Source organism: Pleurodeles waltl, chromosome 1_2, assembly GCF_031143425.1.
Source record: "Pleurodeles waltl isolate 20211129_DDA chromosome 1_2, aPleWal1.hap1.20221129, whole genome shotgun sequence".
Classification (NCBI taxonomy): Eukaryota; Metazoa; Chordata; class Amphibia; order Caudata; family Salamandridae; genus Pleurodeles; species Pleurodeles waltl.
Window position 1 is genome coordinate 1025998986 of NC_090437.1, and position 26690 is coordinate 1026025675.

The following is a 26690-nucleotide window of genomic DNA, read 5'->3' on the forward strand; positions in this document are numbered from 1 at the left end:
AGTATTGGGGGTGGCGCAAAGGAGTGGGCCATGGGGAATCTTCGGGGAGAATGAATGTGTTCTGACTGTTATCCTGATGTCGTCAATTATGCAGCTGCAACGTTCTGTCTGTTCTTCTTTTGCAATAAAAATAATTGATTAAAAAAAATGGGTCTACATAGGCTTCCATCACAGGACAATACTTTGCAAGTTATTGGACCCCACACTGAAGTACTCTCAGGAATTATTCAGAGCACTCAGAAGTAACGAGGGCAAATGAATTCCCTATATTTTGTCAACAGTAGCGTCAGGAAAGATCGCCAGTCAAAGTCAAAGGATTTGAGTCTATGGTGCACCACAAGAGTACATTTTCTGTGGCTAATATGTACCAAAGCCTAGCCATCCATTGCCTCAGGATCAGGACAGACCGCTTTCACCAATGGTGCCTAGTACCCCACAGCCTCTCCAGCAATCACTCCTCTTGTTTTATTCTCCCGATACCTATCTCTCTGGGATGTGGTTCTAAACATGTGAGAAGCTTGTGTTATATTCTTACCCCTTGACATTAAACACAGAAATGTTGTCATATTGTGAATCCTTTCCCATTCTCCATCACCATGCTCCCTCGTCTGCATTTCTCCCCCCCCCCCAATGTCTTATGGCCTGGGCTATTCCCAGCCGGCGCCACTTCCTGCAGCATAATATACAATGCTGAAATTACATGGCTGTTGTGACTCTCCAATTTTAGTAGTTTCTCAAAGCTAGTGAGCTGTCTGGAGGCTCCACTTATGGCCTGGAGTTGTAGAACCCACTGACAGACTTTTAAGCCGCAAAATCACAAACTGTTTGGAAGGCCATATGGCTTCTTGATGTCCTCGAGGGGCCTGATGGCCCCATTTACATGAATGTGTAAATGAATAAATGAGGTAGATTTATAGAGCATGCAGCTATTCAGAGGCGTCCTGGTGCTGGACCAGGGAGCAAAGTTAGACCTGGAACAACCACATTTTCAGATTTTTCTGAAAAGAGAAATGTTTTGAATGCTACAAATTTAAAGTGGGAGAGAGTTCTGGGTTATTGCAACGAGAAAGTGCCTCTCTGCTGGCGAAATCTTGGTATGGTGGCAATATGAAGAGAGAAGGATCTGAACACCTGGGGGGGACTGTGCCACAAAACTCTATTTTTAATGTAGAGGGGTCCAGAATTGTGAAGAGTAAGAAACTAGGTACACAGAACCTTAAAGACAACTCGCTTCTTGACCAGAACCAGTGTAAGGCCAGAGTTAAGAACGAAGATGGGGTTCACAAGAAGGATTGTTCAAAAGAATCGTGTCAGCAGCATTATGTACCACTCAATGGCTGCGAACAAAAACAGTTTGGTAGCCTTGGTAATAGGGAATTAGGTTATTCAAGGGGAGAGGAAATTAATATCTGCATAACCGATTTATGAGAGGACATTTGGTGAAAGGGGGAGAACTTCTTAGGGACCCAGTCTACTATACATACACAGAGCCCACCTTAACAAACCTGGTCTTTTTCTAGTTATGGAACTCATGGAATGAACTTGGGGAAAGGAAGGAGATTTAGGTGCTTGCTTATCCTGTCCCAGACTGCCAAGGGTATCTCTAGTGATAGGTGAGAAGTAAAGACTCCTGCTTCTCCGGTATCTCCGCAACTTTGAGACTAGCCAGAGGGAGATGCCTGTGGTCAAGTAATCAACAAAGCACCACTGTATTTTCATATCACGTTTCTCACGTTCTACTCAGAATTGGAGCTGCACAGTTTAAAACTAAAAACTTTAGTGCCAACCCCTTCATGGAGATTGGCTAACAGAGAAGCCCTCTGGAGACCCTTAGATGTTTTTCCTGACAAATGACCCACTGATAAATGATTGAAACTGAAGAAGAGCACGGGGTGGGCGATGGAGGGACCACTGCAAGATGTTCGCACTTTAGTGCAGCTCCACCGGCCATGAGCAATTATCCCTTCAATATTCCGCCATTAGGCATATTTACTCCCAGAACAAGGAAAGCTGGGTGTAAAAACACTTTCCTGAAATGCAGGCAGCGAAATCCAGCTGTAATATGGCATGATGGAGGAGAAACATCTTGTCAGTGAGCAGCCTCTTGGGAGGCCACCAACATTAAGATGTCGGGAGTACATGAAGAAGGCGCGACTACCCGATAACACAACCCTACACTGCTGATTTGATGATCGCACAGGCTCGGAAGGATACAGAGAGTAACACAAAAAAGGCGGCGGTGCTGTAGACGAGAGGTGGAGTAATGCCGAGACAATGACGGCAGCAACGAGCGGCTAAATTACCAGCAGTGCGGCGAATCGGGGGAGCCTGCTACAGGGCGGCTTGCCCCCGTGCTAGAGTAAGCCCCAAAGTGCATGTGAGAACCATGCAGAGGGTGTGTGAAGTCACCAGTGGCGAGAGGAGATGCCCTCTCGTCAGCAGGCTAAGAGGCCTCCTGCATGGCCAGCGGCAGCACCACCTGATAGGACTAATCGGGGACTGCGGAGCGGCCTGGAATCAAGGTCTTGCCTGCATTGAGTGAACACAGCATCCGCCATCAGCTCTGACGTCCGTAAAATGCAGAACGAAACAGTTTGGTTGTTGACAGGTGAGTGGTCCTTGCTGCGACAAGTTTGCCGCCCCCCTGCGCTGAGGAGAGACCCAAATGTATGCGCTACTTCGGGAGTGGGGTCGCCATAATTGAAACTGCCTGCTGAGCATATTGCTGGAAAAACGAGCCCGTGGTCCGTTTTCGCAACCCGCGATGACACCGCGCGGTGAGAGCAATTAAAAAGCCTGCCTAACACCAACCAGTCGCTCCACAAAGGCTGACATCATCATCACAGCACTAATACGTTGTGAGCCAGCTACTGTGGCCCTGTGTGTAAATGAGACATCGCAAGGACACACGTACAGCGGCCATCTCCTCTACACTGTGACTCTGCAGATGTGTGAAGGCCTCCCAGCATAGGATACATTGCCTCTCAGCATAGGATACATTGCCTCCCAGCATAGGATACATTGCCTCCCAGCATAGGATACATTGCCTCCCAGCATAGGATACATTGCCTCCCAGCATAGGATACATTGCTGCTGAACCACAGATCACAGTGAGGGACACAGACCACCCGAGGAAGCCCCCCACTTCAACTTAAAATATAGTATAACACTGACAGAACTCTGGCCTTGCATTACATTGACGAATTGCCGTGGAAAAAAACTGGCTGAACAACATCTGATATCAATATACATCACCCAATTCACCATTGTTGAAGCTCCTTAAAATAAAGAGACACAGACAAAGTCAAGTTCATATGCAGTGTATTGGTGATAACGGAACGATGTGTCCTTGAAAAGCATGACCGATTTGGAGAAGTTCCATCAGATCTTTTATACATGAAAACCACAAAGGAGTGAACATACATTATCCACCCAGAACCACAGAAAGACGATTTCCTCAACAGATGGTGTGGAGTGGTCACGAGATGTACAGATTACACAAACAATATGTACCCAACCAATAAACATCCATGTATGCTAAGAGCGTGATAAAACATGGTGCAGGGTGTGATGCCCACATGTCCTAACAACTGGTACTTTCCAGAGTTCACAAAACAGTTTCTTCAACACCCTTGACCAATCAAGTGTGAGCCTTGAAATGAAGCTAAATATGGTTATAGCTCTAACTGACCGTTGCTGGGTGAGGCACCTGCATATCACGTGATGTGTGTTTCTAAGCAAGCTTTCCGTTACAAGTTGTTTCAGCACAGTACATTCGTCTAATAAAGATCATTTGACCGTTTGCATACATTTTGCAGGCTTGTTCAACATAGAGAATCACAAAGTTGGGACAGGCCTGAGAAAATACAAAATGGATTCTTTAGCCAATTTCCACACACTGACTGCGCCAAGGTTGAGGACTCCAGTGGGGAAAATAGACAAGATGCAACCGCAGATAACATTTGTGGCAGGGAGGAATGCCAGGGCCCTGCAGGAGGCGACCGCAGAAAAAGACATGGAACCACTTAGTCAAAGCACCACAATGTTAGAGAGTACATTACTTGCCATGCAGAAGAGCCTACAAACTATAGATGGTAAGATCAACACCCTGAACCTGCACATGGACCATCTGATCACCAAACTGGATAAACTGAGTGAATAACGGTGGGAGAGCAATGCATCTCTGCGACGGAAGATAATGTGCAATCTCTAAACACAAAATGCCTCAATATGGAGTAAGCGTTAGCAGTCAAACAAGAAAAAAATGAAGATTTAGTGGTGCGATCCCACCGCAATAATCTGCCAGAGTCCACAAACACTGGCAAAATGGAAATATGCTTGGAAACTATGCTCAAAGACATCTTTGGCCATGAAAACCTGTCACATGTTCTGGTGGTGGAGAGGGCACATAAATCCCTGGCAGCAGGAGCACTTCTGGGGGCTCCCCCAAGGCCAATCATAGTCAAACTACTAAACTACTGCGATTCAGACTCGTTGCTGAGATTAGTGTAGGAAGGTAGCCTCTTTCTAGCCTTGTTACTCCCACTTTTGGCCTGTTTGTGAGTATATGTCAGGGTGTTTTTACTGTCTCACTGTGATCCTACTAGCCAGGGCCCAGTGCTCATAGTGAAAACCCTATGTTGTCAGTGTGTTTGATATGTGTCACTGGGATCCTGCTAGCCAGGACCCCAGTGCTCATAAGCTTGTGGCCTGTATGTGTTCTCTGTGTGGTGCCTAACTGTATCACTGATGCTCTGCTAACCAGAACCTCAGTGTTTATGCTCTCTCTTTGCTTTAAAATTGTCACTGCAGGCTAGTGACTAATTTGACCAATTCTCATTGGCACACTGGAACACCCATATATGAGTCCCTTGTATATGGTACCTAGGTACCCAGGGTATTGGGGTTCCAGGAGATCCCTATGGTTTGCAGCATTTCTTTTGCTACCCATAGGGAGCTCCGACAATTCTTACACAGGACTGCCACTGCAGCCTGAGTGAAATAACGTCCACGTTATTTCACAGCCATTTTTCACTGCACATAAGTAACTTATAAGTCACCTATATGTCTAACCCTCACTTGGTGAAGGTTAGGTGCCAAGTTACTTAGTGTGTGGGCACCCTGGCACTAGCCAAGGTGCCCCCACATCGTTCAGGGCAAATTCCCCAAACTTTGTGAGTGCGGGCACACCATTACACGCGTGCACTACACATAAGTCACTATCTATGTGTAGCGTCACAATGGTAACTCTGAACATGGTCATGTAACGTCCACCCCCAGTCTCTAGCACAGAACCCGGGTACTGCCAAACTGCCTTTCTGGGGTCTCCATTGCAGCTGCTGCCAACCCCTCAGACAGGTTTCTGCCCCCCTGGGGTCTGGGCAGCCAAGTCCCAGGAAGGCAGAACAAAGGATTTCCTCTGAGAGAGGGTGTTGCACCCTCTCCCTTTGGAAATAGGTGTGAGGGCTGGGGAGGAGTAGCTTCCCCCAGCCTCTGGAAATGCTTTGATGGGCACAGATGGTGCCCATCTCTGCATAAGCCAGTCTACACCAGTTCAGGGATCCCCCAGCCCTGCTCTGGCGTGAAACTGGATAAAGGAAAGGGGAGTGACCACTCCCCTGACCTGCACCTCCCAGTGGAGGTGCCCAGAGCTCCTCCAGTGTGTCCCAGACCTCTGCCATCTTGGATTCAGAGGTGTTGGGGCACAATGGACTGCTCTAAGTGGCCAGAGCCAGCAGGTGACGTCAGAGACCTCTCCTGATAGGTGCTTACCTCTTTCAGTAGCCAAGCCTCCTTTCTTGGTAGCCAAACCTCCTTTTCTGGCTATTTAGGGTCTCTCCTCTGGGCTATTCCTCAGATAACGAATGCAAGAGCTCACCAGAGTTCCTCTGCACTCCTCTCTTCGACTTCTGCCAAGGATCGACCGCTGACAGCTACAGGACGCCGGCAAAACCGCAACAAAGTAGCAAGACGACTACCAGCAACATTGTAGCACCTCATCCTGCCGGCTTTCTCAACTGTTTCCTGGTGGTGCATGCTCTGAGGGCTGTCTGCCTTCACCCTGCACTGGAAGTCAAGAAGAAATCTCCTGTGGGTCGACGGAATCTTCCCCCTGCCAACGCAGGCACCAAACTTCTGCATCACCGGTCCTCTGGGTCCCCTCTCATCCTGACAAGCGTGATCCCTGGAACACAGGAGCTGGGTCCAAGTGTCTCCCACAGTCCAGTGGCCTTCTGTCCAAATGTGCCCCCCCTGGACACTATTGCAACTCTTGGACTTGGTCCCCTTCCTTTATAGGTCCTCAGGTCCAGGGATCCGTCTTCAGTATTTTGCTGGTGCTTGTGGTTCTTGCAGAATCACCTAACACGACTATTGTGTCTTTCTGGGGTAGTAGGGTAACTTTACTCCTACTTTTCAGGGTCTTGGGGTGGGGTATTTTGGACACCCTTACTGTTTTCTCACAGTCCCAGCGACCCTTTACAACCTCCCATAGGCCTGGGGTCCATTTGTGATTCGCATTCTACTTTTGGAGTATATGGTTTGTGTTGCCCCTATGCCTATGTCTACCTATTGCATCCTATTGTGATTCTACACGGTTTGCACTACTTTTCTTACTGTTACTTACCTGTTTTAGGTTTGTGTACATATAATTTGTGTATATTACTTACCTCCTAAGTGAGGGCATCCTCTGAGATACTTTTGGTATATTGTCACTAAAATAAAGTACCTTTATTTTTAGTAACTCCGAGTATTGTGTTTTCTCATGATATTGTGCTATATGTTATAAGTGGTATAGTAGGAGCTTTGCATGCCTCCTAGTTCAGCCTAAACTGCTTTGCCATATCTACCTTCTATCAGCCTAAGCTGCTAGAAACACCTTTATTCTACTAATAAGGGATAACTGGACCTGGCACAGGGTGTAAGTACCACAATGTACCCACTATAAGCCAGGTCAGCCTCCTACAATTAGCGCACGAAAAGAGAGACATTAACTATCAAGGAAACAAAGTGGCGTTTATCATTGATTTTACAACAGTTCAATCGGCGCAGAAAGAATTCTGCCCATCAAAAAGAAGCTGCAAAAAGCAGGGATAGCTTACGCAATGTTCTACCTAGCTCGTTTACGAATAGACCATCGGGGGACCACAAAGATCTTCGCAACAACGAAGGCAGCAATGGAATTCCTTCAAAAACTCTCCTTGCGCAGACATAATCAATCCAACAATAATGCCGACAATGAGCCGGGACTGATGCTGCATCATAAGATCACTTACTGCACCTAAGGCCATAGGTCACTGCAGCTATATTGAGCTAAGGCCCAGACTGAACAATCGGAAGAACCAGGAAGGGTGAGAGATTGCAAATAAATACAGTAAATATGTCCCTAACCTGAAACTGGGAAACTCCTGTAAAATGCCCTCGATCTGCCCCGACGTCGGCCTCGCTCTGGCACAGAATTCTGAACTCAGTCCCACTCCCTAACTCTGCCCTACTCGCACTAGATGTTTGCAGGACGATACTTAATGTGCCTCTCGGCCACCCAGTCTACCGTGTGGGCGACTGGGTTCCTGGCTGCCCTCGTGAGTGTGCACCCCGTATGAATCTCCAAAGTGATGCACTGTCCACTGTGGTGCATGTCAACTTTCATTTTTAGTAATGCGTTTTTTGTTAACAAGAGATGGGAAGGTCTTTGTCATAATGGGGATACTACAGTGGGTGAGGGGTAGGGTTACTGCTCGTCATTGGTGTTGCCACTGTAATATTGATACTGCCTATACATACGGACACCACCTCATGCTGTACATGCTCAGCTCAGCCGACTGGATGCATATCCCTCATGACCTGGAATCTACAGGGGGTTAAATAGCCCAGTAAAATATGCCAGGCGCTCACTTATCTCAACAGACATCACATACAAATTGCTCTTCTCCAAGAGACACTCAACCAAGCAGACAGAGAATGTAGCTGGTGCCCGCTGGGCGGTGACTCGACTGGCCTCCTAATCATTATACTCCAGAAAAGTAGTAACACTAATTGAAAAGGGACTACCCATCAAAGTTACTCACACTATAACAGATGATCAGGGCAGATATGCCGTCATGTAAGGAGGCACTCTGTAAGGCACGATGATCACCCTAGCAAACACTTAAGGGCCCAATGTTGATAAACCTGAATTCTATATACAACTCTGGAAGGCATTCCAATGCCTACAACCGTCTGCAATTCTCTGGGGTGGGGATTTAAACATATATCTCGATCCGATGCAAGATTGATTGACGCAGACAGAATGGCATGGCAGTCACTCGGCTAGGGTGCTGCACGAGGGCCAGGAAGTCTAGGATGTGGTGCATCTACGGAGATTGCCAAACCCTGACTGGCGGGAAGGTACCTTCACCTCACAGAGCTCGTGGTCCGCATTGATTACTGGCTGGCGACATAGGAGAAGAGCACCTGGACTATAGCAATACAGCATCTTGCCAGAACGCCATCAGACCTCAAGCCAGTCACACCGGACATATAGAGTCACACACATCTCCGTATACAATTCACATTGAAGTTCAGCACTAAAGCGTTATTAGGCCAGGCATACCGTGAAGGCCTGACGTCAGCCATAGTAGATTTTTTTTTTTGCATATGAGCTATGTGACTGGAGCAGATATACCTTGGGAAGTAGTCAAAGTTACAATAAGGTGGGTTTGCATTAGTACACAAGCTGCAGTCTTGCAAGACATATGCACACAACTACACAAAACTGAAACCATGTTAGGCACTAGAACGAGATTATGAAAATGCGCCTGACACACTAGCTGAAATTAGAAAACAAATCACAAATTATACTGATATGGCGGAAAGTGCACAGCGCTATCTATCCCGTCGACATAGAGCAAGGGCTGACGGGGATGGAGGCCACCCAAGCCAGTCTAGCCATCAGACCGAAACCACCAAGCCACGGAGCTATGTGATTAAAATCACCGAGTCAGGGACAGATAGGACACACCAGCAATTTTGAATGCCTCTTCAGATTACTACACACGCCTTGAGGCTGCCCATCGATTGGCCACAGAGACATAAACATACCTGGGACAGCCAGCATATTTGATGTGTCCTATAGCAGTGGAGGAGGTGAAGGAGGCCATGGGGGCACTCCTAAATGGCAAGGAGCCAGGCCAGATGGCCTAATGAGTGAATTCCATAAAGAGTTTGCGGTTTGATTGCACCACACTTCCATGCGGTCTATGAAGAAGCATACACTAAACAAGTGCTACCCCCCCCTTCATGAAGCCTCATAATCACGCTACTTAAACTTGATAACGCGAACATTGCGAATCATATTGCTCGCTTTCGCCAATAAACACAGATGCTAAAATAACAGCGAAAATAAAAGCCACCAGTCTCCAGTCACTGCTGATAAACCTGGTACTGTCGGACCAAACAGGATTTATCCCAACCCTTTCCACTGCACAGAACCAGCGTACTATATCCGCACTATTGCACCAGCTTGATCCTAGTATGGAGGCTGTGGTGGTCTTGTTGGACCCGCAAAAGCCTTTGATTCCATCGACTGAACATTCATGTTCACAATTCTGCCTCGCATGGGTATGCCTGAGACCTTTTTGAAATGGATATGTCTGTTATATACTAATCCAGTGGCCAGAAAAAGTGTTGATGGGCACACGTCAGAGCTGCTGCCTATGTACAGAGGCACACGACAGAGCTGCTGCCTATGTACAGAGGCACACGACAGAGCTGCTGCCTATGTACAGAGGCACACGACAGAGCTGCTGCCTATGTACAGAGGCACACGACAGAGCTGCTGCCTATCCTATGTACAGAAGCACACGTCAGAGCTGCTGCCTACCCTATGTACAGAGGCACACGTCAGAGCTGCTGCCTATGTACAGAGGCACACGTCAGAGCTGCTGCCTATGTACAGAGGCACACGTCAGAGCTGCTGCCTATGTACAGAGGCACACGTCAGAGCTGCTGCCTATGTACAGAGGCACACGTCAGAGCTGCTGCCTATGTACAGAGGCACACGTCAGAGCTGCTGCCTATGTACAGAGGCACACGACAGAGCTGCTGCCTATCCTATGTACAGAGGCACACGTCAGAGCTGCTGCCTACCCTATGTACAGAGACACACGTCAGAGCTGCTGCCTATGTACAGAGGCACACGTCAGAGCTGCTGCCTATGTACAGAGGCACACGTCAGAGCTGCTGCCTATGTACAGAGGCACACGTCAGAGCTGCTGCCTATGTACAGAGGCACACGTCAGAGCTGCTGCCTATCCTATGTACAGAGGCACACGTCAGAGCTGCTGCCTATGTACAGAGGCACACGTCAGAGCTGCTGCCTATGTACAGAGGCACACGTCAGAGATGCTGCCTATGTACAGAGGCACACGACAGAGCTGCTGCCTATATACAGAGGCACACGTCAGAGCTGCTGCCTATCCTATGTACAGAGGCACACGTCAGAGCTGCTGCCTATCCTATGTACAGAGGCACACGTCAGAGCTGCTGCCTATGTACAGAGGCACACGACAGGGCTGCTCCCATCTCCGATTCTGTTCAAACTCACACTGGAACCACTGGCGTGCGTGCTCCGTCAGAGGTACGTGGCCTCCGCATTGCGTTTCCGATTGCAGCCAGTTGGTGTTCCTCTCTATGCAGAGAATATTGTCTTATACCTTTGTAATCTCACATTGCACCTAGCGCTGGTACTCTAGGAATATATCCAATTTGAATGACACTGGGCATAAACTGGGGGAAATCAATTGTGCTTCCCCTAACCCCTGCTACTCAACCACACACTTTAGAATACCCATTAGAATGGAGCACAGATTCGGACTCATTTTTGGGAATCTGAATTCACAGAGACCCGGATCATGTGGTCTTTGAGAATTATGGAAGGGAGGTGACAAAATTGGAGGAGCAGGCTACAAGATGGAGTATAATGCCACTGTCGCTGGCTGACAGAGTGGCAATCACAAAGATTATGGTGAATAAATAGAGAAATTTAGGAAACACTAACATCCCCATAGTGTTGCCACAAAGCTTCTTTAAAACTGTTCTCACACACACAAACACAGTAACACTGGCATGAGCCGGAAAACAGACTCGGATTGGCTGGAACATACTGACACTCCGTTGTGCATAGGGGGGATTCTGTGCTTCAGACTTACACCTCTATTATCTGTGTGCCCAATCACAATTTGCACACTATTGGTACAGCCCCATGCATACACACCGCATGTGGCTTCTGAAGCAAACGATGTGTACCTGTTCCCCTTAGCACTATCTTACCACCCAGATGTATAGACATGAAAATAACTGAAATCAACACCATCCACTGCATTACAATAGCCTGGAAGATACTAGGGGCGAACACCCAGGAAGGATTATGTTACTTACCCTGTAAGCATCTGTTTGTGGCATGTAGTGCTGTAGATTCACATGCTCTGCATACTCCTGTATCTACTGTTGTGTCCGGAGTGGTGAAAGTTGTTTTTCTTCGAATAAGGGAATTTAGGGGTCAGGATGGAGTGACCCCTACTCTCTGTGATATTGTGCATGGGCATTGACTCTTTTTTTAGATTGTTTTCCCGCTCGTGGGTGAGAAAGTAGTGGAAGGAAGGAAAGTGTAGGAAAAAGATGTCCATTCAATGTATAAACACATATGTACAAATTTATTCAAGGATATAGTAACTGCAACAGCCACATGCATCCAGGGCGGAAGGAGGGCGCATGTGAATCTACTGCACTACATGCCACGAACAGATGCTTACAGGGTAACAGAATCAGTTTGGTGGCATGTGTGCCTGTAGATACACATGATTTGCATAAACTGTAAACCAGTCCCTCAATATAAGTGGTGGCTAGCCTGTAGAGGCTGCAGTTTAGTGACGAAGTGTTCGTAGTACAGCCTCATCTACATTGGCTTGTTGGCGTGCTAGCACATCCACACAGTAATGTTTCATGAATGTATGTGGTGCTCACAATGCAGCTACCTTACAGATGTCACCTATAGAAATGTTTCCAAGAAAAGCCATAGTAGTACCTTTCTTCCTAGTGGAATGTGCCCTAGGGGTAAAATGTAATGGTCTTTTAGCTTTAGCACAGCAAGTCTCAATACAATTAACTATCCATCTGGCTACTCCAGATTTGGATATCAGACAGCCTCTGTGAGGCAGTGAGAAGGCCACAAAGACTGGCTTAGGTTTTCTAAACTCTTTGATCCTATCTATGTAAAACATGAGTGCTCTTTTAACATCTAAAGTGTGGAGAGGTCTTTCTGCAACAGAGTCAGGTTGCAGAAAGAAGACTGGTAGCTCAATGGATTGATGAAACCACTTTAGGAAAGAACTTCAGGTTTGTGCGAAGGACTACCTTGTCTTTATGAATCTGGAAGAAAGGTTCTTCCAAGGATAGAGCCTGGAGCCCCCTGACACACCTGAGTGATGTGATTTAATATAAGACGGCTACCTTCCAAGAAAGGTACTGAAGAGGACATGAATGCAGTGGCTCAAAAGGAAGGGCCATGAGCCTAGTGAGCACAATGTTGAGGTTCCAGGATGGTGCAGGGGGTACCCTGGGTGGAATGACTTTTTTAAAGCCTTCCATAAAAGCCTTAATGACAGGAATTCTGAAAAAAGAAATAGGTTGCCTGTTCTGTAGATATGCAGCTATGGCTGCAAGATGAAGACATGAAGTGAAAGCTAGATTTGCTTTCGATAAGTGCAGCAAATAAACAATCTCTTGAACAGTAGCTTTCATGTACCAAACAAAATGTTTCCATTTTGCAGCATAGCAGGCTCTAGTTGTGGGTTTATGGGCTTCCCTGAGAATGTCCATACATTCTGTAGACATCCTAAGTAACAAAACTCTGTGACCTCAGGAGCCATATAACAAGGTTGAGAGATTTGGGATCTGGATGTCAGATTTGTCCTTGATTTTGAGTGAGAAGGTCCGGCCTGTTGGGAAGCTTCTCGTGTGGAATTACTGAGAGGTCAAGGAGTGTTGTGAACCATGGCTGACACGCCCAAATGGGAGCTACTAGGATCATGGTGAGAAGTGTTTGCCTGATTCTCCGAACCAGAAATGGAATGAGAGGGAGAGGTGGAAAAGCATAAACAAATATCCCTCACCAGTTCACCAATAGAGCATTGCCCTTGGATAGAGGGTGTGAAGACCTAGAGGTGAAGCTTTGGCATTTTGCACTTTCTGCTGTGGCAAAAAAATCTATCTGAGGAGTGCCCCACTTGGCAAAGTGTGATTGAAGGACTTGTGGGTGGAGTTCCCCCTCGTGGGCTTGTTACTGCGTCCAGCTGAACAGGTCTGCAAAGTGGCTGTCCTTCCCTGGAAGATACTGTTCCACCTGGTAAATGTGGTGATGGAGAGACAACCTCCATACTGTCTGAGAGAGTTGTGACAATTGGGACGGCCAAGCCCCGTCCCCCCACCCCTTAATTTCTGCAGATAATACATGGCTGTCATGTTGTTGGTGTGGACTAAGACAACCTTGTGAGATAGGTATGAAGAAATGCTTTCAGGGCTAGAAACTGCCCAAAGCTCGAGGTAATTGATGTGTAGGGATTGGTGACTGAGATCCCAGAGGCCCTGTACTGTGAGGTCTTGATGGTGAGCGCCCCAACCAGCCAGTGATGAATCTGTGTTCAGTATAACCTGAGGCACAGGGTTCAGAAAAAGGTGCCCTTTCAACAGGTTGGTGGTGTTTCACCATTGAAGAGAGCGGCGAGTATGGTGGTCCAACAACACTAGATCTTCTACGTGACCCTGTGACTGAGACCACAGACGAGACAGACACTGCTGTAAGGGACACATGTGTATTTTGGCATTGGAAATGATAGCTGTAGGAAGTTGGCTCTGTATATACTATTTCAAAGTAAGAAATAGTGTGCACAGAGTCCAAGGGTTCCCCTTGGTAAGATGGTGGCAAAAGTAGATAATTCTAATGCTCTATTTTGCGGTAGTGTGGTCGAGCAGTAGGCTTATCAGAGGGTAGTGTTAAGCATTTGTTGTACACACACAGGCAATAAATGAGGAACACACACTGCAAGACTTACTCCAGGCCAATAGGTTTTTATATTGAAAAATATATTTTCTTAGTTTATTTTAAGAACCACAGGTTCAAGATTTACATCAAACACTTTAAATGTAAGGTACTTCACTTAGATACTTTAGGAACTTCGAATGAAAACAATATCATGTACAGTCTTTGTAAAAATGGCAATAAGCTATTTTCAAAGTGGACACAGTGCAAAAATCAACAGTTCCTGGGGGAGGTAAGTAAAGGTTAGGTTAGGAGGTAAGTAAAACACTTACAAGTCTCAGTTCTGGGGCATAGGCAGCCCACTGTTGGGGGTTCAAGGCAACCCCAAAGTTACCACAACAGCAGCTCAGGGCCGGTCAGGTGCAGAGGTCAAAGAGGTCGCTAAAACACATAGGTGCCTATGGAGAACAGGGGTGCTCCGGTTCCAGTCTGCCAGCAGGTAAGTACCTGCGTCCTCGGGGGGCAGACCGGGGGGTTTTGCAGAGCACTGGGGGGGGACACAAGTAGGCACACAAAACACACCCTCAGCGGCACAGGGGCGGCTGGGTGCAGTGTGCAAAGCAGGCATCGGGTTTCAGGTAGGAAACAATTGAGGGACCAGGGGATCACTCTAGCGGTGCACGCAGGCACAGGGGGGGCTTCTCGGGACAGCCACTACCTGGGCAAGGCAGAGGGTTGCCTAGGGGTCAATCCTGCGCTGAGGTTTTGTTCCTTCAGGTCCTAGGGGCTGCAGGTGCAGTGTTGGTTCCAGGCGTCGGGTCCCTTGTTAAAGGCAGTCGCGGTCAGGGGGAGCCTCTGGATTCTCTCTGCAGGCGTTGCTGTGGGAGCTCAGGGGGGTCGTCTCTGGTTACTCACTGGCTCGTGGTCGCCGGAGAGTCCTCCCTGGGGTGTTTGTACTCTGGATCTCGAGCCGGGGGGCGTCGGTGCAGAGTGTGAAGTCGCACGCTTCCGGCAGGAAATGTGCAGTCTTTGAAAGTTGCTTCTTTGTTTCAAAGAAGTAGCTGGATTGAACAGGGCCGCTGTTCACGGGAGTTTCTTGGTCCTTTAGTCCAGGGCAGTCCTCGGAGGCATCAGAGATAACTGGTCCCTGTCGGATGCGTCGCTGGAGCAGGTTTTTGAAGTTGGAGACAGACCGGTAGGGCTGGGGCCAAAGCAGTTGTCGTCTTCCTCCTTCTCTGCAGGCTTGTAGGTCAGCAGTCCTTCTTGTTTCTTCAGGTTGCAGGAATCAGATTTCCTGGGATCTGGGGAGCCCCTAAATACTGAATTTAGGGGTGTGTTTAGGTATGGGAGGGCAGTAGCCAATGGCTACTGTCCTTGAGGGTGGCTATACCCTCTTTGTGCCTCCACCCTGTGGGGAGGGGGGCACATCCCTAATCCTATTGGGGGAATCCTCCAAACTCAGGATGAAGGATTTCTCAAGGCAGGAGTCACCTCAGCTCAGGACACCTTAGGGGCTGTCCTGACTGGTGGGTGACTCCTCCTTGTTTTTCTCATTATCTCCTCCAGCCTTGCTGCCAAAAGTGGGGGCAGTGGCCGGAGGGGCAGGCATCTCCACTAGCTGGTATGCCCTGGGGGGAGGGGGGCACATCCCTAATCCTATTGGGGGAATCCTTCAAACTCAAGATGGAGGATTTCTCAAGGCAGGGGTCACCTCAGCTCAGGACACCTTAGGGGCTGTCCTGACCTGTGGGTGACTCCTCCTTGTTTTTCTCATTATCTCCTCCAGCCTTGCTGCCAAAAGTGGGGGCAGTGGCCGGAGGGGCAGGCATCTCCACTAGCTGGGATGCCCTGGGGCGCTGTAACAAAAGGGGTGAGCTTTTGAGGCTCACCGCCAGGTGTTACTGTTCCTGCAGGGGGAGGTGAGAAGCACCTCCACCCAGTACATGCTTTGTTCCTGGCCACAGAGTGAGAAAGGCACTCTCCCCATGTGGCCAGCAACAGGTCTAGTGTGGCAGGCTGGCAGAAACTGGTCAGTCTACACTAGAAGTCAGGTAGGCATTCAGGGGGCATCTCTAAGATGCCCTCTGGGTGTATGTTGCAACATATTGCACACTGTCATCAGTGTGCATTTATTGTGCTGAGAAGTTTGATACCAAACTTCCTAGTTTTCAGTGTAGCCATTATGGAACTGTGGAGTTCGTGTCTGACAAACTCCCAGACCATATACTCTTATGGCCACCCTGCACTTACAATGTCTGAGGTTTTGCTTAGCCACTGTAGGGGCATAGTGCTCATGCACATATGCCCTCACCTGTGGTATAGTGCACCCTGCCTTAGGGCTGTAAGGCCTGCTAGAGGGGTGACTTGCCTATGCCACAGGCAGTGTGAGGGTGGCATGGCACTCTGAGGGGAGTGCCATGCCGACTTAGTCATTTTCTCCCCACCAGCACACACAAGCTGTGAAGCAGTGTGCATGTGCTGAGTGAGGGGTCCCTAGGGTGGCATAAGACATGCTGCAGCCCTTAGAAACCTTCCCTGGCATCAGGGCCCTTGGTACCAGGGGTACCAGTTACAAGGGGCTTACCTGAGTGCCAGGGTTGTGCCAATTGTACAGTTTAGGGAAAGAACAATGGTGCTGGGGCCTGGTTAGCAGGGTCCCAGCACACTTTCAAATCATAACTTAGCATCAGCAAAGGCAAAAAGTTAGGGGGTAACCATGCCAAGGAGGCATTTCCTTACAATAGCAATGCAATATGCCATCATCCTTAACAGTCGCATACTGGTCCTGACTGTGTACGTATGATTCTCCTGAAATTGAGGGAAAAGAGACTGAAAACTCTGACCAGAAGCTGGGTTGGGGTATGCTAACCCTAACTTTGCACTGAGAAGGGTACCTAGATAAGGCTGTACCTGAAGAGGTTGAAGGTAGGACTTGGAGAAATTCACAGTGAAACCCAGTGTGTGAAGGGGATGCACTGTCAACAGGGTATGATATTGGCACTGTTGTAAGGTACTGGTTTTGATGAGCCAGTCGTCTACATAAGGAAACACTTGGATGTTCTGCCTTCTGAGGTGTGTGACAAGTACTGCTAAACACTTTGTGAGGACTCTGGGACCGGTAGTGATCCTGAAAGGAAGGACCTTGAACTGGTAATGTTTGCCTGCAATAACAAACCTTAGGTATTTTTGATGAGCAGGGTGGTTGGCAATATGAAAGTAGGTGTCCTTTAGATCTACAGCTGTCAAAGTCGCCTTGCTGTAGAAATGCAATAACATTTTAAAGAGTAACCATGTGAAAGTGTTCGGACATGATGTATTGGTTTAGTGGTCTGAGGTCGAGAATAGGCCTAAGAGAACTGTATTTTTGGGGAATAAGGAAGTAAAGGGAGTATACCCTTGATCCCTGGTGTTGTAATGGAACAGGCACTATAACCCCTTTGAGAAGCAGGGATTGGACCTCTTGATTGAGAAGGCTGAGGTGTTTGTGGGATAGCCTGTGGGTGCTAGGGGGAATATTGGGATGAGTGGTGATGAGTTCCAGACAATAACCATGTTGGATAATAGAAAGGACTCATTGGTCCGTGGTGAAGTTGATCTACAGTGAATGAAAGTTTTGTAGCCTTCCCCCGACAGGTGTGGTATGACCAGGGTAGAGGGTAAGATGGAGGTAGTCACTGCTTTGCAGTGGGGGGGGAAAGCCCCCGGAGGCAGTGCTTTTACCTTGTCCCTTATTGTTGCTGCCTTTAAAAAAATCCCCTGTAGAAACCCTAGAGTAGGAGGCTTGAGGCTGTCTGCAGTGTGATGTAGATGCCTCAGAGGATGCAGTTTTGAAGGAGCCTCTGAAACTGGGGCAACGAAAAGTTGCCCCTCCGTGTAGCGGATTGGAGGGAACCCATAGCCTTTGCTGCGTCCTGCGTCCGTGAGCTTTCCAAGGGTAGTGTCCACTTGAGGCCCAAAAAGAGGATCCTCTTCAAAGGGCATATTAAGGACCGCTTGCTGAACTTCTGGTTTGAAACCAGAGCAGCGGAGCCAAGCATGCCGTCAAAGGAAGACACTAGTGTTAATGCCACATGCAGCTGATCTGCGGTGCACAGGTCACAACTAATGGAGCTGTTGGAAATTGTTTGCCCTTTGGCAACTATTTGTTGCCCTCTTTAATGGTGCTTATTTGGTAGGAACTGTTGGAGGAGCTCCTCAATTTCATCCCAATAAGCCTGGTCGAATCTGGCCAACAATGCGAGTTGGCAATGATTGGCTGCTTGTGCAGCAACACGTTTGCCCGCAGCATAAATTATTTGCTCTCCTTCTCAGGAGGAGGGGAGCCCCAGTGGCCTAAGTGTTGGCACGTTTCCATGTGGTGGTGGTAACAACTGAGTCAGGAGGGACCTGAGATCGAATGTATATTGTGTAAGAGGGAGCTGGTTTATATTTCTTTTATCAACTCTAGTGTGGTAAATCTGGAGCAAACAGGTTCCTTAAAAATGTTGGCAGTGTGACAAAGCATGCCAGGCAGCATTGGGAGGAACTGAATATCCCTGTGTGTAGAGGTAAGTGTATTGAACAGGAAGTTCTTCTGGATAGGGTCCTTATGTAACTCTACATTATGAAATGCAGCTGCTCCTGCCACTACTTGTTGGTAGGAAGTAGTGTCCTCTGGTGTCCCAAGGATCTGGGTCATGTCATGGCCCACCCAAATCTCCCCAAGTAAATAAAGGGGATTCTTGAGGAGTGCAATCTCCCGGTGTAGTTGAGCCAGGAGAATGAGGAGGCAGGGTAAGGGTGGAGGGGAAGAAGAGGGTGGAGAAGAGGGTGGAGAAGAGGGTGGAGAAGTTGGAGGAAAAGGTGCGGGAGGCCTACGAGGTGGCCTGATGACCCTGCCCTTGGTCTTTTTCCCTTCAGAGGAGGAGTGTCCAAAGGTTCCTGAAAGGAAAGCTTCCTCTTCAAAAGTACAGTAGATGAAGCAATGTGTCCTGTACCCTCCTAAATTTGTAGGAAACGCTGACGAGTGTCCATGGTCTCCAATATAGGCTCTATGGGAGAAGGGGCAGCAGAAGACTGACTGGAGTCTGTGGTCTGATGATTTTGGTTCTGTGTGTGTTTCAGCACCAAAGATTTTAGTTGTGAGATTTCCCCAGCACCAAAGTGGAAGCTATAGGCTCGAGACAGAGACGATCCCTCAGTCTGAGGTGGAGGAGGTCAAAGCTGAAGACAATGGCCTGGTCTTGGCTGATGTTTTCGAAGCCGAGATAGAAGGCGGGGCAGCCAAAGCAGTTTTTTGGCTCCGACCATGGCCTGGTGGCAATGGTGGACCAGCAACCTCTGGAAGGGGCTCCTTAAGAGTCTCAGGGTGGGTAGGAGGGGCCATGGTACTGACAGGTTGCGCTGAGGTAATCTTGTTGCTCTCAATGTCCGACTGCACGTCAGAGCTGGAAGAGCCCTTGATGGAAAGGGCCTCTTCTTCCTGTGCGTGTTCCTCCCAAAAGATGTCCGGGATGTCATCCGGAGTCTTGTGCCATTTCCAACTGGCGTATGTGTAGGAAGCTGGCTCCTTTTTATAGTGGACCAAAATGAGGTACACTGTGCAAAGAGTCCAAGTAATCCCCAGAGGTATCACAGAGGCACAAATTATATCCCAAATGCTCTCTTTTTGGGTAGTGTGGTCGAGCAGTTAGGCATATCAGACGATAGTGCTAAGCAAGTAAGACACACACTCATGCAGTAAGTGAGACACACACTCAAAAAAGTAATCCAACTCCAATTTATTGAAATAACACGTACTTTTATATAAAATTTGATCCAAGGATCACTGGAGTCAGGTGAGTACTTTTCGAGCTATGAATTTTTAGGGTTTTCAAAAGTCGACAGTGCATTTTTCAGATGCAGTAGTGTTATCTTATCGAGGAAGGAGAAGCACTGCATACAGGGACTTATGGGACCAATCTCCTGGACTTAGGGTAATTATGGGGCAAGGTCCAAGGCCACACTAACAGGTCACCTCGGGCAGTACTGGGGCGGCCGGGTGCAGTTCATTATCGGGTGCCCTGTATAAGTCTATGGGGATCGGTCCAGTCACAAAGTTGCTGCAGGGATGGACTTAAAGTCCAGTCCGGGTGAACTACTGAGGAGGTTCAGTTCTTGCGATGCTCGGGGACGTAAGGACACCACTGGCCCGTTTCTCCTCAGTCCGGGGCATCCAGAAATGGTTAGGACTGTTGGGTTTCCCGTCACCAAAGGCAGTCATGATGCAGGGAGATCATACAAACAGGCTGCAGGTGTGGACTGTGGGGGCCGTCTGGCCGAACCAAGAGGTGGATTTGGGTCTCACGAGCCTGGGGAATGTATGGCTACCAGTGGTCCTATTCTCCTAGGTATGGCACTTTTGGGTGCAGAGGACCGTCGTGTCACAGGAGACAGTGAAAGGGGGTCTGCAGAATCAGACTGCGGACGCCGTTGGGGTGGTGTAGGAAAGTGCATGGTTACCCAACCCCCCCTAGACTTTTTACCTGATACTGATGCTTACTTGGCTGAGACTGTGCTTGGATTCTGCTAATCAGGCCCCAGCACCAGTGTTCTTTACCAAAACTGTACCATTACTTCCACAATTGGCACACCGTGGCACACAGTTAAGTCCCTTGTAGAAGGTACCCATGGTCCCAAGGGCCCTGTGGCCGCAGAAGGTCCCCATGGGCAGCAGCATGTATTATGCCACCCTGGGGGACCCCTCACCAAGCACATGCCTTTGCAGCTTGTGTGTGCTGGTGGGAGGAAAAAGTCAAAGTCAACATGGCAACCCTCTCAGGGTGCCATGCCCATAAACCACTGCCTGTGGCATAGGTAATTCACTCGTCGAGCAGGCCTTATAGCCCTTAGGCAGGGTGCACTATACCACAGGTGAGGGTATAGCTGCATGACCAATATGCCCCTACAGTGTCTAAGTCCATTCTTAGACATTGTAAGTGCAGTGTGGCCATATTGACTATATGGGCTGGGAGTTTGTCATTACGAACTCCACAGCTCCATAATGGCTTCACTGAATACTGGGAAGTTTGGTATCAGACTTCTTAGCACAATAAACCCACACTGATGCCTGTGTTGGATTTATTGGAAAATGCACCCAGCGGGCATCTTAGAGATGCCCCCTGTATGTTAGCCAAACTACTAGTGCAGGACTGACCAGTCTGTGCCAGCCTACCATTTCCTGATGAGGTTCTGACCACATAGGTGAGAGCCTTTGTGCCAGAATCAAAGCCTGCACTGGGTGTAGGTGCTTCACACCTCTGCTCTGCAGGAACTGTAACACCTGGCTGTGAGCCTCAAAGGCTCCGGCCTCTTATTACAGTGTCCCAGGGCAGTCCAGCTAGTGTAAATGCCCGCCCCCAGACAAAGCCCTATTTTTGGCCGCAAGTCTGGTGGGAAAATTAGGGAAAACAAGGAGGAGTGACCACCTTAGCTGGGACGCATCCTGCAGGACCTCTGAAAGACCTCAAAAGGACTGCCTGCACCCCAGAGGACAGAGAACTCGCATGGAAAGCGTCCCTGTCCAAGAAGAAACTCCATCAAGGGCTCCAGAGCCTCCCTAGATCCACGAATCCTGTCCACTCTGCACTCAACGTCCAAGGCCCGTGTCCAGGTAGCCCAACTGACTAGAGCTGGTTCCCAGGTGATTCTGAGCAAGTGCCCATCCTGGGTTGACCCCTCCTGTCCAACATGACGCCGCCTGCAGCCTGAATCCAGAGAACCGCCCCGGACTGCGACAGAGCCCCAACGCCTTAAGGTACACCTGCACCCGCAACCCTCTGGCCTTGGGGAACCCGACCTTCGGTGCAGCAACATCTAGCAGGCACCCCCCCTCCTTGTCCGGCCTTTGGTTTCCCGGAACCGATCACCTAGACTTCACCTGCAGCATCTTTGTGACCCCCGGGGTCACCCTATAGGAAAGCATTGGGAACACGGCGCTGTGTTTGCACCCTGCACCCGGCCATCCCCGCGCCACTGAGGGTGTGTGTTTAGTGCTGACCTGTGCTGCCCGCCCCCCCCGGTGCTCCTCTAAACCCCCCAGGTCTGCCCTCCGAAGGCACGGGTACTTGCCTGCAAGCAGGCCTGATTCCAAGTGCCCCCAGTCTCCATAACAGCCCATGTTAAATCAACCTCAACTTTGAACTCTGCACCTGGCGGGCCCGTGTTGCTGGTGGTGGGTGTTTGGGGTTAACTTGAACCCCAACCCGTGGACATCCTAACCCCTGGAGGCTGGAACTGTAAGTCTTGTACTTACCTTGAAACTGCTAACTTTTCTTCCCCTCTAGAACTGTTTCTAAAAATTGCAGTGGCAACTTTTAAAACATATTATTGCTATTTATTCAAAAACGTATAACTTGCCAAACTGTGGTATTGATACATATGTTGGATACCTAATTGCAAATGTACTTACCTGCAACTTGAATCTTGTGGTTCTAGTAATAAAGTAACAAAATATATTTTTCCTATATAAAAAAATTGGCCTGGAGTTAGTCATTGAGTGTGTGCTTCTTTTTATTGCCCGAGTACAACAAATGCTTTGCGCTACCCTCTGATAAGCCTACGTGCTCCACCATACTACCACAAAAAAGAGCATTAGTATTATGTACTTTAGCCTCTGTTAATCCTCGGGGGAACCCCTGGACTCTGTGCACACTATATCCCATTTTGATATAGTATATACAGAGCCAGCTTTGTACAGATGGGCTTCGTCTCTGGAGGGCGTGGGGACTATGCTGACAGCATTGGCCCACTTCAGATGAGGCTAGGTGGCTCAGGTGCAGTGATGATATCCTGCGTCAGTTTTTGGGCAGCACTGGTCCTCACAGTTCTTTCTTGGGTGCCAGCAGATGCGGGGGAACAGCTCTTCCACTCCTAGGGAGTTCCTCTTGGTGATTTGTAAAGCACTGGCAGCTCTTCCAGTTTCTTGGAGGCTGCAGCTGCTGAACAAGCCCTTTGCTCTTCAAGGGTTGGGTGCAGCAGGCAGGCTGGCAGGGTTGGTGCCAAGTCAGTTGTGCTCCTCGGTTCTTGGGTTTGGCAGTCTTCTTGTCCACTCCTTCTTTTGTGTCCAGCGAACACCCGAAGTCCTGGTATCGGCGGGTCCCCTAAATATAAACTTTTTGGGGGGGAGTTTAGACCTTATTTTATTTTCTCCCCACACTCTTGTTTTTAATCATGACAGAGGTTGGATATCGTAATAAAATTTTATTTTACCTCTAGCCATTTTTAACAGCATTTTTTCTTTTTCATACCAATCCTACACTAGTATAGTTTTTGACCGGCTGGTTACCACTTCAAAAGATCTCTGGCAAAGAGCCCCCCTGTGGGGCCCGTCAGGCATTGCAGTGCCGGCCTGACGAGGAGCAAAGCCCTATGATGAACCATGTCACCGGATGGTAAGTGAGGGCTCTTGCTTCAAATATATGAATTTTCAGGGACCTATGAATTAGGAGCACACATTCTGGTAGTGGAACTGTGTTTTTTTTTTTGATTTACATGTTTGATGGGAGCACTATACACAGGACCAGGACTTTGTTTCCGAACCTCCCACATTTTTTGAGCCCCTCTTTTTGTATTGGAGGACGATTCTTACCAATGTACCACAATTGTGAACTGTGCTCTTACATGAGGTATCTATAGCATTATAGCATATGTTTAGAAAATGTTTAAGTCACTGAAAGATTTAAAAAAAAAAAAAAGTTTCAGGGGCATGAAAGACAGGGTGAGAAAGATAGAGCAGCTTCGGGAGGACTTTAATCTTGATTATGTTCGCCCTCTCTAGCGAGGAGAAATGTCTGACATGTCACTTTCAGGGGATACTATTTCAGTTCTTTAAGAAGCAGTGACTAGTTAAGCGGCATGATCTGGGGAAATGAGAAGGCTAAGAGAATGCCCTAGTAGGTAATTTCCTTGAAATCTCATTGGATGGGGATCAGCTTGTGGAGCTCATCCAACTGCATGGTAGGTGGGAGTAGTAGTAATGTTTTAGACTTGGAGAGGTTGAATTTAAAGCTAGAGTGCGCTCTACAGGCCATTATTCCTGTAAGAGAAGGGGAACCGTAGAAAGCGGATCCACTCGGGACACTACAAAGTCGTCTGCGGGCATTGTCAGTTTGAAGTCATCCTGGCCTGTGTGTGAGGGCAAAGAGAAGCAGTGACAGCAGGCAGCCCTGGGGTGTGCCCAATTTGATGTCAACCTGTGTTTAGTCAATCCCTTTTACCCTGATGTGAAGAATGGATTACTCAAGACTCATCAGGAGCCATTTCACAAAGCACGGGACAAAACCTGTGGTGCATATTAGTGGGGCTATGTATGGCCAACTTGAACAAGTTCTGCGCTTCCAACAAGAGCAACAGGACAGTACCTCTCCTTCTCTGGGTGTTTTCTAGGATACAGGGAATTTTCTGTTGTACTTTCCCTACATTGTCATACCAAAATGAACCAAGACTGGTCTGACTGAACTATATTTGAAAGGAGAGGAGAGTCTTGCCATTAGAATTCCTGTGAAGAGTTTAAAATCTACATCAAGAAGTGGCACCGGTCTGTAGGAGGCACACTAGATTGGGTCCTTTCCAGCCTTTGGGATCACTACTATGACCACATAAAGCACAGTACTAAACAGTGAACCAGATCATACCAGTTCACTGAAGGGTGTTGTCTTGAGAGGTGCTAACAAACTATAAACGATCTTGCATAAAAGACTTGGAAAACTACCTGGGCCTGGGGTGTCTCTGTTGTGAGCTTAGCACTGGTGGTGAAGACATCCTCTTGCATTATGGGGTCTTCCAGGGATTCCACGCTCGAGAGGCGATAACCATGGTGATACCCTCCTACTTAGGTTAGTTTGCAGGTGGACGTAAGCACTGTGGTCGGATACAGGTTTTCATGAGACCTTGAATGCATTTGCAATTTGTTGTCTTCTATCAAAGGTTCACCCCACCCCACACAGTACAAACCCTCTCTCTACTGGTTTGGGCTTTCTGTTGTTAAGTTAGAAGTCTGCCAGTCTTATTTCCAGAGTCGTGGTACTTATGCTTAGTTCTGATAAAGGTGCACTCAGCACTATTCAAATTTAGGGCTCACACTTGAATTCCATGTGCCACTATTTTCCTCCACACCTTTTTGAACAAGATGTGCTGGTGCATGGCCACCAGCTCGTCTGAACATCAAGTCCCAATTTTTCAAAAAATCCAGCACCAATATAAAATCACCCATTAGACCAGTTTCAGTGCATCCCTAAGATTTGCCATGGAGATTTCCTCTGAATCATTCTCCATCAGGTACTATTTAACCTTTTATCCACGTATACTCGAACTATGGGGTCGAGCAGAAGGATCCAGGTAGATCCCAGTCTTGGTGAGCATGGTGCTTTGATTCAGAGTGTGATAAGTGCATGAACAGGCAATTCGATGTGCATAAGTCTTTTTACCTGAGGCATAAGTCTGGAATTGGCCCAGCTGTGCATATGTACCAGCTGCACAGGGTAGAAGATGTAGTCTCCCTCCTCTCTATGTGTGTCCCTCCAAGCATCATTCAGGCCCATATCTCTCAGCCAGTCTTTAAAGATCTGGGCCTCTGCCCTGTATTCTCCAGCACTTTGATGTTAGTGATCTTTGGTGCTTTCCTTCATTATGTAAAGATCTCCACCCAAGATAAACTGCCTGTCAGCATAAGTGAAAGTGTCAGAGAAAGTGGATCTAAGAAAGCTTTCTTGATGCATGTTGTTTGTGTAGTGTGCTGTTATTTTGTATATTTTGGAGTTCAGCTCTGCCACTAAGCTCTGAACTCTCCCTGCCTTGTCCGATAACACCATTTTGACACTGCTCTGGAAGCTAGGGGTATACAATATAGCCTACATGCCTCTTTCTTGGGGCCAGATGGAAAGGACTGTAAAGGGAACTATTTAGAGTGGAATCTTAAGCTGTCCTTTAAAAAAAAAGTAACATTCCTGTAGGGGGCATATGCCACCCCCACTTTTTTGAAGGAGGTTAAGGACTGCAAGCAATTTTGTTGTTGCATGAAACTCCTTGACATTTAGGCTAACTATTTTTAATAAGTTAAACAATCAGGGGGTCCATACACTTAGCGTGTCCATTTCATGGCATCACATCCCTCACTTGGTCCATGGCCATTGGGCACTCTGCACTTCATGTCAAGCCCCGGGTGGCAGCATTAACCTATTCACCAAGCCCCTCCCTTAAAACCAAACAACCTAACCCGGAATAGTCCTCCCCAAACTCTTCCTTCCCTTATATGATACCTTGCTCCACCCCACTCTAGAGCACTGTCGGTCATCCCGATCTCCATAGTGTAACATTGTATAACATCTGCCCTCCTTGTAATGAGACCGCCCTCACCTGGGGGGGACATGCACACATTTATTATTGGTTCTCCAAGGGACAGGTCTACCTAGGGATGCCCTTCTGTTTCCCTGGCTTTGCTTTATTCTCTCCCTAATTTCTGAACTTGAAGCACTGCTTCAATTTTGTCCCTCTCAACCTCCCTGAGGGAGGCAGTTTTCTTACATCTACTTCAACGCATCCTCCACTAGACTGGGAGGTGGGGGGGGGGGGGGGGGGGGTGAGGGGGACTTCCTAAACCTCATGACATATCCCATGTTGGCAATCTTAGTCTTACTCCATGGCAATTCCCAGGATACTG

General features: G+C 48.1%; 1 protein-coding gene across 2 annotated transcripts in view; it reads right to left on the bottom strand.

The window, feature by feature from the left end:
- The window catches only part of WDR19 (WD repeat domain 19), a 601305-nt gene that overhangs the window by 450596 nt on the left and 124019 nt on the right, over nucleotides 1-26690 (bottom strand). The window lies entirely within an intron of this gene.